Source organism: Ambystoma mexicanum, chromosome 10 (genome assembly GCF_040938575.1).
Source record: "Ambystoma mexicanum isolate Mex_15411 chromosome 10, UKY_AmexF1_1, whole genome shotgun sequence".
Lineage (NCBI taxonomy): Eukaryota > Metazoa > Chordata > Amphibia > Caudata > Ambystomatidae > Ambystoma > Ambystoma mexicanum.
This window is the reverse complement of record NC_090932.1, coordinates 310,232,942-310,246,524: the sequence shown is the minus strand read 5'-3', so window position 1 is coordinate 310,246,524 and position 13,583 is coordinate 310,232,942. Positions and strand designations below refer to the sequence as shown.

The window sequence follows — 13,583 nt, the reverse complement described above, 5'->3', positions numbered from 1 at the left end:
CGGTCCACAGCTGCCCTCTATTTGGCAGCAGTGCACCACGTTCATTCAGTTCCAGTAATTCCATCTGTGGCAGTCTGCCATTCAAGTCTGTTGATGAGGGCAGTCTAGTAGTGAGCTCTGAAGCTGCTCTGAGGTACCAAGGATTCTAATGGATTTCTTCCTCCCCCGGATTCCTCATGTTTTATATCCGTTTCCCTGCACACCACCAGGCGGCACAGTGTGGGTCCATTTCTGCTATGCTTGAAAACTGTATATGTCCGCGCTGGAAACAACGTCTTGGCCAGTATATTTTAAAGCACTGCAGCCTGTGACCTTAATTCAATTTTTCTGGGAACTCTGCTTGCTTTATGGACACTGCTTCATGAGAGGTTTTACATTTCATGACAAATCTAACTAAGACCTCTGGATTTAAACCCTATGTCGACTAGGTCAAATGTCTGTTTCTGACCCCTGTAGGAATTGTTTATACACTTGCAGGAAGGACACGACATGCAGGGCTGTGGGTCGTGTCATTCGATGCACCCTCAGACGCTTCGGGAGTGGGCAGTGAATCTCTACCTTTTTCCACCAGCCGAAAGATGTTCAACTAACTTGTTTGAGGTCGGCGGGTGTGAGTGCCGAACCGAAGAACGTTCCCCAATCTGTAAAGACAAAGAAGCACTGCAAGAAGTCATTCTCACTCAGCGGTAGTTCCAGGCCTCGTCTTTCTTCCTCGAAGTTACTGCTCCAGGGACATTTCTGAGGAAAGGCTGGTGCAGGTTCCTTTCCCAATCCTCCAACTCGGCATAGGATGATTAACATCTTTTCTAAGGCCTTGGCGGTACTGTCAGAATCTACCATGCTCTAAGCAGTCGGCATAGACCCTGAGAAAAGATTGCGGCATGTAGGCTTGGTCCTCACTCTATGCCGCACTGCGCCATCTTCTACGTCGGTCTTCCGGCGCCAGCTCCATCCGCCACTGAGCCGCTGAGGCTCCTTGTTAATACGCCCCGCTCCCTAGGGCTGCATTCATGTACATGGAGGAAACTTTGACCAAGAATACAATCCCAATCCCTTTCGGTTTGAACCTTTGTGCCCAGGGAAGTCAGGGATTTCCATGAGAAGTTCTACAGTGAGGAGAGCGGGTGGTTTACCTTAATGCTGACTTACAAGAGGCAAGTGGGCTGGATATATACTTCCTGCAACAACTCTGGGAAAACCTCAGGCTTAATTTCTGCATCTGATGACCAAGGCTATAGAGCCCTTAGCATTATCGGTTTCTTCCAGACCTATAATCCAATTTGAGCTGATGGACATTCTTGACAAAGATTTGCACTGGGAGGCCCTACTGCATTGTAATTGTTTATTTGTAAAGCACTTATACACAAGCGAAGTGCTTCAAAGCGCAAAGGGAACAAGGGAAAACAGCAGTCATCCTTAGGCCTTGAAGTTTCCAAAAGATCTAACAAAAATTAACTAGTATACCTGGCCAGAGGCATTTTTACTAGTGCAAGTGCATGACAGGAGGGAAGGGAGGGGGAGAAGGGAAGAGCAAACAATTATGTTGCCGTCCTAGATTTATTACTTGCGTGATAATACAAGTGCATGACAAGGAGTGTGGAGAAGGAGGGGGTGTTAAGGAGGGTGGGGGGGAGGAAATGCAGAACAATAAACTACCATGCTAAAAGCCGGTGCCAGCAGTTAAAGCGCTGAGGACACTATCGACTGACCTCGGCCTAGTGGATGTGTAGAGGCGGCTACACCCAGTGGATAGGCAATACTCACACTATGCAGCGCCACATGACCTGCACACAAGGACTATGTGTTTGCCGCCGCCGAGATAGCCGGAGAACTGGTAGGCCCGGGTATTATCCGACCATTCACTTTTGGTCGTAGAGTGGCGACACCAACCCCCCAAAGCGCGAATCCCGACATGGAGGCTCAGAACTGAGGCTTTACAAGATGCAGGATTCCGAGAGGATCTGAGGGAGGCCATTGAGGAATATTTTGAAATTAATACGGGCAGTATTCGCTCTGTGGGAACGGTATGGCAGGCATTTAAGGTGGTGGTGCGTGGGGTAGCTATATCTAAATCCAAAGGGCTTCAAGGGGGTATTGAACGGGAATCGCAAGAAACAGAAAGAGAGCTAGAGGGCCTGATGCAAAGTGAGGGGACCACCCAAGAGAACAGCGTCAAGATAAGACTTACAGATGACTTGTAGTGAACTCTGGGACAGATTATGCAAACTAAATAAGAAATACACAGAGAGGCTACATGCAGGGGTGGGGGATAAGCCGGATAGATTACTGGCCTGGTTATACAAAAATGAGACCCCCCGCTCGGTGATCAGAGAGATCAGGGACGCGGAAGGTCAAATCTGTAATACCCAGGAGGGGGTAAACTAGGAGTTCCTCAAGTATTACAGACGATTATATGAAGACACAGGAGAGGATATGAGTCAAGATATACTGGAAACAATAGAGGATATAGGGCTGCCCATCTTAGATGACCTAGAACGCGCAGATCTAGACGCCCCCATCACTTCGGACGAACTGGAGGCAGTGATCCAACACTTGCGCACATGTAAAGCACCCGGGTCGGACGGTTACCCAGTGAGTTTTATAAAACATATAAGCAGGAGCTACTCCAGCCGCTGCTGGCCATGTTTAATGAAGCCTATGAGCAGGGGTAACTGCCGGCGTCCCTCCGTGAGGCAGTTATCATCCCGTTCGTGAAACCAGGCAAGCCGGACGTGGAATGTGGGTCCTATAGGCCCTTGTCCATGCTCAATCAGGATAGCAAAATACTCACGGCAGTGCTAGCCAACAGACTAAAGAGGGTAATTGGCAAGTTGATACACCCAGACCAAACCGGTTATGTCCCCGGTAGAAATATCACAGACAACCATAGGCGGTTGCACCATATCATTGACCAAACCGAGGGAGACTCGGGCGAGTTGGCTATCGTGTCGTTGGACGTGGTTAAAGCCTTCGACTCAGTGCGGTAGACATGGTTGAAAGCGACCCTGAAAGGATACGGAATGGGACCAGGATATATCAGATGGGTCCAGGTGTTATATAGCTCCCCGATTGCGAGAGTTAAAACAGGTACCATAATCTCAGATAAATGGTAACTCAGTAGGGGGACCTGACAGGGATGCCCCTGGTCACCCATGTTATACATTCTGGCATTAGAGCCGCTGGCAATATGCCTGCGGCAACAATACGGGGAGGTGGGGATTCGTACGATAGGGGGCACACACCTGATGATATTGTATGCAGATGATATGCTCCTCTACTTGCGCTACCCGGAGGAGAACCTGCAATATGTGCTGGAGGTGATGGATCGCTATGCCACCCTCTCGGGCATATCGGTGAACCCCGGGAAGTCTAGTTTGTTCCCCTTGCGAAGGTATAAGAGTACCCCATCAGAGAGGCTACCCATCCTGCAGATACCCTGGCAGACCGTGACATTCAGGTATCTGGGCGTAAACATTTACCATAGGATAGAGACAGAACACAAACACAATACAGAGAAAGCAATTGAGTGAATTAAGAATAGCATGGCGTTCTGGTCTAGATTACCCCTAGCCATGATGGGGAGAGCAGCTCTGCTCAAAATGGTGGTTTTGCCCAGACTCTTGCATTTTTTTGTGAATGTCCCGTACTTGATCCCCAGACGCTTTTTTGTGAGACTCCACGGCATGTGCAGGGGCTTCATATGGGGCAACTCCAGGAATAGGGTGGCCCTGTGGAAACTACAGAACAGATGTGATAAGGGGGGCATAAACCTGCCAAATTTTGAACTGTATTACTTGGCGGGACAGCTGTTGTATGTGGCTAGGTGGTTGTCTGCAAAGGACTCGGCAGAACCTAGGCTTTTGCAAGGTGATTCGGCTCCATACTTTCTGAGAGAGACAGTGTGGCTGCATAAATCTAAATTGGCGGGGATGGGGAGACTATTGGAGTTGGGCTGGGAAGTTTGGCGCAGAACATGGAGAACGGTGGGTGACCCAGAACTGCTTTCCCAGCAGTTACCGCTGGTGGTGCTAGGTGGGGGTGACCCCCAACTGTTCAAAGCGGTCCGCAGATACTGGGAACCGGTGGGCCTAGGCACCCTTGGAGATATATGGAGGGAAGGGGAGGCACTGGAATTTCAGAGGCTGCAGGAGGAGACAGGGGTGCATGAAGGCCAATAAATTACTTATATCAAGCTCATGAAACGGGTCAGGGAGAGGTGGCCTGAGACGGCACTAGCAGAAGAACCTGATGCCACCCTGGAAATGATGTATGAAGTCTCAGACGGTGGGCATGAGATATCCAGGATTTATGAGCTCCTGAGAGCGAAGGCAGGGAAGGAGCTGCTCCAGCTGAGGCATGACTGGGAGGAGGTGGTAGGAGAACCCATGACAGAGGGACAGTGGGATAGAGCTCAAAGGTACCACAAAAAGGTGTCCCGGAATGCAAGACTCCGGCAGATCCAGCTGTATGTCACCCATAGAGCTTATTTGACTCCCGAAAGAATAGCTAGGTTTGGAGGCTTGGCTATACAGAAATGCCCCAAGTGCGGGGAGGAGGAAGCGGGGCTGCTGCACATGTTCTGGTCTTGCCCTGAGGTGCAGAGATTCTGGGAAGAAATAAAGATGAGAATGGCCAGTGGGGGATTGGGGCTTGACGTGAGGTCTGCTTGGGCATGCATGCTTGGGAGTTTCCCCAGGCCACGTACTTTAAAGCATGTCAGTAAGATGAAGGACCTGGCCTATATCTTGGCCAAGCGTAGAATTGCGATGTGTTGGAAAGCGGCCCATAGGCCTAGAGTGGAGACATGGTGGGCGGACCTCTTGAAATGGGCAGATGCAGAAACTGCGGTATGGTTTGAAGCGGTCACCAGGGGGGGAGAGGAGGAAGTGGGCCCCCTGATAGCCTGGAGGCAACTGGTGACCTCAATGGCAAACCCCCACCAAGCCAATCATGAAACAGAAAACTCAGACGAGTCGACAAGCACTGAGATTCCTGAAAATGCTTATGTAGATGGCCCGGATGAGACGGCTCGAGTTCGGGGGGAAGGACGGGGGGAGGACTGAGAAAAACACTGTAAAATATGATGTTTTGATACTGATTATGAATGTCCTAAAAAGTTGTAATGTTTGGTGTGTTTGCTTAAAATAATAAAAATTGTTTACAAAAAAGAAAAAAAAAACTACTGTGCTAGTCCTGGTGACATTCATATTGAATGATAGGTCATCATCAATAATGAGTCTATGCACAAGTGTTTCAGGCGCCGCCAACCTAGGGAGGGAAGACTAATAGGGGTGGGGGGGACAGACAAAACAATCTTGCTAGGCCTAGTGCATTGAAGGTCGTGCAAGTGGCCAGACCGGAAGTGCGAGGGAGAGGGAGACAAGTGCACCAAGTCCATCAAGGGCCTGGGTTGAGTGCAGAAGAGGTTGCTTCTCACATGGAGTGTGTTCTGAGTGCAGAAGAATAAGGCAGAGTGCAGAGGCCCAGAAGCAAGTGTAGGACTTGCGGGGGAGCCTGAGACCTGTGTGGCTCTGGAGGTGCACCAGGCGACCGGTCAGCGAAACTGAGTAGAGTTGGGAGGAAAGCGGGAGATTGGAGAAAGGGCATTAGTAAGGGATAGGGAGAGAGAGAGAGAAAGAGGAAGAGAAGCGGAAGGTCTTGACGCATTTCCTGAACTTGAGATCCGGCTCAAGACGGAGAGAGGCAGGGGGTGGCTGTTCCAGAGGGAAGCATCTGCAGAGGAAGGTTCTTCCCCCAAATCTGTTTGTAGAAACGGCTCACCCGCAGAGAGTTGAGAGGCCGAGCTGAGGGCACTAGAAGGGCAGTATTTAGGGAGAGAGCGTTGTAGGTAGCGCAGGCCCAAGCCCGGCCTCAGAAAGCCTTGTGCACTATGCAGAGGAACTTGAACTTGATCCTTGCAGCCACTGGAGAGATTTCAGCGCTGGAGAGATGTAATCCCTGGGCTTGAGGCCAAGGAAAACTCTTGCGGTTCTGCTCTGGATAAGTTGAAGAGGTTAGAGAGTAGAAGGAAGATTACGAAAGAGACTGTTGCAGCAGTCCAGTCTCGAGAGAATCAGGGCTCTGGAGACGGTGAGCCTCTGAGAGAAAGTGAGAAAAGGTAGAATGCCTCGTAGAGGTGCAGCTGGTAGTGAGACTTTTTAGAGATGTCCAAGTTGTGAGACGAGAAGGAGAGAGTGGAGTCGAAGATGACTCCCAGATTGTAACCCGAACACAGAAACCACTGTCTATTTGTGGATGAAGCCAGCTTTGGTCACGATTGTGGACCAAGACTTGGTGAAGAAGCATAGTCCGGCACCTTCTGTCCCAGCTTTTCTTTCCTTGCACGGCTCCCTTGAGAGCCTTGTGGTACAGGCTGCCACATTGCGCCTGAAGACCTCCTCCTTCCCATCCTTAACGCCTGACCGAGTAAGAGGTTGAATACAAGATGGAGAAGGTCTTTGGCTTTGGCTTACTAGCTTAAGGGCCAGTACGTTCTCTTGTGCCCTGGCCAAACTCTATTTTAGTCTTTGATGTACAGTTTCAACACTGCAGAGCCACCTGCTTGTGGGGAGAGATCAGAGGGCTCGGAGCCCCTGGTCAGTGATGGCAGGGCACCATCACGCTAAATTATACAGTCTAGACTTTGCACGGCTGACTGTATGGCACATATCACGGCTACAGAGATGCTTTTGAGGAGGTACTGCTGGACAAGGACCTCGGGTTTCTCCCCAGATGTTAAGGCTAAACTCCTGAAACTTGCCGTTTGCTGGCAAAAACCTGTGTGGGGCAAAGGCTGATGAGTGCCTTCCAAAAGTTGCAGTCCTCAAGGGTGACTACCATGTTCTTGAGTCTCAAGGTTCAGCAGCAACATCCCCTGCCTCCACAAGTAGAGGTAGTGGATCTTGACCGATTCCCACCTACGCCCACAGGGGCATGCTCTCTCAGGCAAGCAATAAATGCAGCACCACCCGGCTACGGGCAGGGGCCATGATACACCAAGATGTGGCTTGTCAGCCTTTGCCATGCCCTCTGCGGCCCCAGCTGCGAAGCCCCTGTGCAACACTTTTACCTTACGACCACTGTAGGGGGGCACCACTTCCGATACCTGTGACTCACAGGTCGTTCAATAGGGATATTGCCTCCCTTTTGCTCAATGCCCTCCACACCACCATGCCTCAAGACACTGCTTGCCTCTGTCCTGTCTTCTGTTGGAGGTTTGTCAGCTTCTGACAAAGGGTGCTGTAGAGAACGTCCCCCATTCGGAACAAGGTAAGACCTGGTACTGTCTATTTTCTGATTCCAATGAAGTACAGAGGCTTGTATCCTATTCCAGATCTGAGGCTCTTGAACCTGTATCTATGCAAGGACAGGTTCATGATGGTTACGCTAGCCCAGATCCTCCAAGCTCTCAACCTGCAGGACAGGTTGTTATTGCTGGATCTCCAGGATGCCTACTGCCATATGTGAATCTCACTAAAACACAGGAAGTTCCTGACATTCGTAGTAGGCCATTGCCACTACCAGTTCAGAGTCTTGCCAGTTGGTCCTTATTTGACAGGGTCTTCACCAAGCTGCTGGCAGTAGTGGCGGCTTGCCTCAGGAGGGAAGGCATTCATGTCTTTCCCTAACTGGACAACTGGCTTCTGCAAGCTTGCTCACCAGACCAGACGTTGCTGCATCTGTTCCGTACATGCAGGCTGTTGCACAGCTTGGTCGTCTTCCTGAACTTCAAGACGTTTCATGTTTTGTCATTGCAGTCCCTCGGATTTATCAGTGCAGTACTGGGCACTCGCCTGGGCAGGGCCATCCCACCCGAGGACCGAGTGGTGAACATCTCCCAGATTGTTCATGCCCTTCAATCACAGGATAATGTTCTGGCATCAGCTTTACTGGGCATCATGGCCTCGTGCAACCTTGTGGTGCTTGAGGCCTGGCTGCACATGAGGTTACGCCAGTGGTTCCTTATTTGTCAGTGGTCTTGGTTTCAGAGGCATGCATCAGACTTTCTGGGCACCTCAGAAAAGTATTGCAGACATTCACATGGTAGTCCCTGCAAGGAAATCTGCTGAAAGGATTGTTGCTTCGGAAAGCATGACCCCAAATGACAATAGTCACCGACGCTTCCTTGAAGGGTTGGGGTGCTCCTCTGAAGGACCAGTCAGAATCCCGAAAACACATTATCTTGCTGGAACTGAGAATGATCTGGCTGGCCATAGTCTTTCCTTCCTCTGGTGCTGGTCAAGACTTTGAAGATCCTGATGAACAATAGGGTGGCCATATTGTACCTTGCCCAACTGGGTGGTGTAGGGTTATTGCCCTTGTTGCAGAGAAACAATGCAACTGTGCGTCTGCGCTTTGTATAACAGTTCATCTTGCTGGACTGGGGCCATCATTCCGGATCCCTTGAGCAGACAGATTGCAGCCTCCCATGAGTGGGAGCTCTGTAAGGAGGTTTTGGAGATTCCAGTGGGGGCTCTCCTCCAATGGACCCATTTGCTTACAGTGTGAAAAGGAAGTGCATGTTCTGCTCTTGGAAATTTAGTAGTAGTGTGCTAGGGAGGGTAGTAGTAGTAGTGTGGAGTAGAGGGTAGTAGCAGTAGTGTGGAGAGTAGTAGTGTGGATGATGTAGTAGTAGTAGTAGTAGTGGCAAGGGGGAGGAGAGTAGTGGTGGCTTAGAGGAGAGAGTGGTAGTACTAAAGGCTTGAGGCAGGGCCTTGATACTGTGAGAAACATCTGAGGCACAGGAGAGAGGAGTCGAGAGTAAAACTGAGATGACGGGGGGGGGGGGGTGGGGCAGAGAGTAGAGAGAGAAAGTAGAAGGGATGGAAAAAGGGAAGTGAGCGTGGACAATCGCTTCAAATCTGAGTGCAGGCACTTACCCATTCCTATCAGATCAATAATATGTGGATAGAGTAGGGGGGACAGTAATGAAGTACACGAGGGAGATTAGATAGAATAGAAAAAAGTATTAAGCGAAACCTCTTACCAGCGAAACTAGTCTCAATTGGCTACATAAATTCCAGTACATTCATTGGATTTAAAACATAATCAACATAAAATGATATTAAAACCTAGAAACAGTTCAGGCCTTATCCATCAGTGTTTATTTGGGCAATTCAAGGAATAAAAATTAGCCAGCATTTACTTTACCATCTTAAGCACAAGCCAGCTTTTTAGACAGTAGGGGTCAATATTCAGTAGTACTAACCAGGGGTTACTTATCTCTGAGTTAGGGAGGAGGATCATAGAGAGAGAGAGAGAGAGAGAGAGAGAGAGAGAGAGAGAGAGAGAGAGAGAGAGAGATGGTAATTGTCCCCACAAAAAAGAAATAAACCTTGGCCATCCCTGCTACTTGGAGTGTTTCTTGTCCCATCTGCGACACTCTTGAATCAAGTATTTGTGGAATTCAGTGTGTGGCTGGCCTGATAGACCAAGCTCTGGTGTTGCGGAAGAAAACCATTGCGAGGGATTTGAACATTTTACTTATTGTCTAGCAGTTGTTTAATGGCCCTCTGATGGATACAGTGCTCGGAGCGGCCAAAGTTCAAGATGGGTCCTGAGCAGTATGGTTGGATGTGTCTATGGAATGTGAAGGCTTGCTGGGCACAGCTGCCTGCAGCAGCCTTCGTGGCTCATGCCAGACGCTGAGTGAGGCAGAGTGACAATCGCAGATCTCTAGGCACAAAGCTCAATGGCTTCAGCAGAAAGCACTGGACCAACCACTAAAGGTTCATTGTGGAGAGCGAAGACCCAGGTCTGGCAGGATTGTAATGATTTTTCAAAGCCTGTCGTTGTGCTACTTTGCAAAGGACTATATTACTTCAGAACAGGAAGGAGCCCGGCAATTGTGATTGCGAGGTTGAACGTTTTAAACTGTGACCATGGTTCTTGTAATATTAGCTTTTGCCCTGACTGGTTGCACACCTTTTCCCTCAGTCACCCTCTGAGGCCACATCTTAGATGCACAATGAGTATTTCCCAGGATTGTCCCAATGCTTTACGTCTCCCAAAGCAGCAGGTCATGGCAACTAAGTATCTTTAAAAAATATATATATATATAATAAGTTTTTTCAACAAAGGCTCTAGCTGGGCAGTGCCAGCGGATGCAGATTTTATGTGCCAGGTTAAGAAGTTGGAATGGGATTCTGTGGTAACTGTCGGTGTTCATGGGGTGGGGAATTCGAACTGTCAAAGCTTTTCAGTTCAATATACCTGTGGCTGCTGAACCACTGACCTGACACATGGAGGCATGTAATGGGACTGGAATTACAGTAATCAGTGGTTGCTCCTATGATTGCCAGAGCTATGCATGCAGAGTTTTCCTGGCAGAGAAAATGTCTGTTTCACAGCAATGTAAGCTTTTAAGTGTTTAGTGTTGGGGCATTTGTTCCAGGGCCCTCTGGTGAGTGATGTGAAACAATCTAACCGAATAGCAAAATGGGGTTCCAAACAAGAGGTAGGCAGAGGCATCTTTATAATGGTAGACTTGGAAGAGCAGTCACACCTAACTGGAGGGAGGAAGGAAGGCTGGTAGTGAAGTAGTTATTTCCCACATTTACACCCCAAAGCATACACTACAATGGTATACTGAAAATCTACCCTTTTATTAAAATCACACATATTCGGTTTATGTGAAATAAGTACTTTTGGCTAAACTAATAACAGTGCAAGTATGAAAACAGTAATGGTCAGTGAAGATCAAGCCCACTCCTAAACTAAATCTGTTGCCCACTATGGTAGGCAGAATACAAGATTTAAGGATCGGAAGAAAAGGGAACTCTAGTCATTAAGCATGCATTTATAAAGTCATGATCAGGCTCCAAGATTGCAACACAAACAGTTGTGTATTTGTCTTAACCTCTAGCACTTAGTAACATGAACATACTCTCCCGTTTCTTTTCCTCAATAGTTATGGGTCTGTCCTAGGGGACAGGACCGGAGCTCCTTTTTTTTCACAGCACAAAAAAGGTTATTCGAATGGATTACCCATGTATTCCTCATCTTAGATATATCCTTAGCTTCAGCTCTGCTGCTTCGGAAAAATGTTTTCTCTCACTCCACCAGAGGGCGCTCCTCTCGAGGTCGCAGCGTCGATGTCCCTCGGCGGTATCCGTCGAGCACCGACATCATCTGCTGTATAAATACCTCGAGCGCGCCCGTTGACTTCAGTTCCGTTTTTCCGTTAGCTTCTCTTCGGATCGTTAAAACGGCGCTTCAGTCTTTGTGAAGAAAAATTGTCGTCTTCATCGAACCCTTTCACACCGAAGACGGGTTTAAAAAAAAATGTGGAAAGAAAATGTCCTTAACCGATCCACATAAAAATTGCCTCTGGTGTCTCGGTTCCGACCACCGAATTGAAGACTGCGGTTCGTGCCAGTTGATGACCCATAAGACCTTAAAAGAATGCAGAGGTAAACTGGCAATGGGGGAGGGTTCATCGAAGTCTACTTCGAAGGGGTGGAAAGACTCGGCCGAGTCTTCGGTAGAACATCATAAGAAATATAGATCCAGGAGTAGATCCTGGAAGTCTTCATCTTCGTCTTCTAAAAAGTCAAAGAAAAGACAGCACTGATCTCCCTCTCCCTACTCTTCCTCAACGTCATCAGAGTAAGTGATAGCATGACCTTTCTAAGCATGACTCTCCGAGTAAATGGAAAGCCTTTAGAGTTTCCATGTTAAATATTTTTGAGAACGCGGCCCAGACCCTCTCAAAAAAATCTAGACGACCATGCCCCTACTCATGAGAAACATGACGGGGGACGATCCAAAACAAGAAAGTCCATCAAAAAGTTGTCGAGGGTGCCCAGGGACTCTTCTCGGTCACCTCATAAGAAAGACCTACCAGTGCATAAATCGGAGGTAGAGGGAAACAAGATGGCGTCAAGCTATCATAAGCCATCGAAGTCGACATCGACGCAATCAAAGTCTTCGAAGGCTCTAGAGTACAAGGCGTCGACAACTCCTTCTATAAAGGTTATGTCGAGTATGCAGTCGACGTCTTCGAAGGCTCCTTCGACAGTGTTGATGGTTTCTACAAATCCCTCGACGACTGCCTCGGTCATTGAAGGCTCCCTCGACAACATCGAAGGTTGTTGTAACAGCATTGGCGCCATCGACTTTCATCGACTCCCAAGCCTTTAGCAAGGAAAAAACCTACATTACCCGAAAACGTTTTTCACCCTGTGAATAGGCATGATTTTTTTAGGACCATGTCATCTATCTACGAGGGAGATTCATCAGCAGATGAAGAAATCACCTGTGCTGGTTTTAAATTTGGCACAAGGCCTGTTCCGGAGAAATGAATTGATCCTCAATCCAAAATTCAGGATTTACAGGAATGTCTGAAAACAGCAAGGGGTCTGGACACCTCTCCAGAATACGAATTTGATAAAGCAGACCCATCAGAACATGTTGATGCGGGCTACAGAAAACTAATGAATAGAGTAACTGAATTTATGGGATGGGGTAGAAATTCACCAGTCTATCAAGTTGATGATATGACTGATATTCTATCAGGAACACCTCAGCAAGACCGCATTGTCCCATTTCATATTGCCTTTCAAAGCAGAGTTAATTCTGCATGGGAACACCCTGAAGCTATCCTGACAGTTAATAAAAAGTTTGTATCTAAATATAGACCCTGTAATTCTGATCCAGAATAATTAAGCAAACATCCATCTCCAGAAGGTAGTTCAAGCAGCTACCTCCACTAGAAATGCTGCATACCCCACAATCCCTCCGGATAGGGACGACAAAAAAGTTGATTCATGGTCTAGGAAGATTTTTACATCAGGGAGTATGGCTTTGAAATCCACTAATGTAACCTGCACCTTGGCAAGGTTTACATATACCCTGTGGGACTGCATGTCGGCGGCAGCTGAACACATCCCAGAAGGTGAAGAACGTGATGGCTTTCTTGCCATAATAAGGGATGGAAAGGAGGCTTCGGGAGAATGCCTTTAATCAGGTTTGGACACAGCTGACAGTATCAGTAGGTCCATGGCAACTAGCACGGTGCTACGTAGGTTTGCGTGGCTAAGAAAGTCTGGTTTTGCTCCGGATGTGCAATCCAGGCTTTTTAATATGCCTTTTGACGGCTTAAGGTTGTTTGGCAGCAAGGCGGATGAAAGTTTGGAGAAGCTGCAGACCTCCAAAGCGGCGGCTAAATCTCTGTGCCGCTATAAGACAATCTCAACAGCGCCCCTACACAGGCTCATCTTCCTGGACAGGGTCGCCCTTTTCGTTATTACTCCTCAATTGGAAGAGGACAGGCCAGTCAGAGAGGTCAAATAAAGTTTCCTCGGGAGCGATGAAAAGGTGCTAGATCTGACCCAGCAGCAGCATCTGTCCCCTCAGCCGCTGCCACAAAACCACTCTGAGGTTTTGATCCATAAGACCCCAGTGGGAGGCAGGATCTCACAGCATCTGGAAGGATGGCGGGGCATTACTTCAGGTGCTTGGGCACTGGAAACAGTATCACAAGGTTATTGCCTTCCTTTTCAAAAGAAACCTCAGAATCACCCACTGGGATACAACTGTCAAACATTCAGATCTGCTCCTGTTGCAGGAAGTCTTAACCCTGC

The 13,583-nt window shown here is 48.3% G+C and overlaps 1 protein-coding gene across 5 annotated transcripts in view; it reads left to right on the top strand.

The window, feature by feature from the left end:
* The window catches only part of GIGYF2 (GRB10 interacting GYF protein 2), a 2,415,541-nt gene that overhangs the window by 847,684 nt on the left and 1,554,274 nt on the right, over positions 1 to 13,583 (top strand). The gene's annotated exons all lie outside the window — the stretch shown is intronic.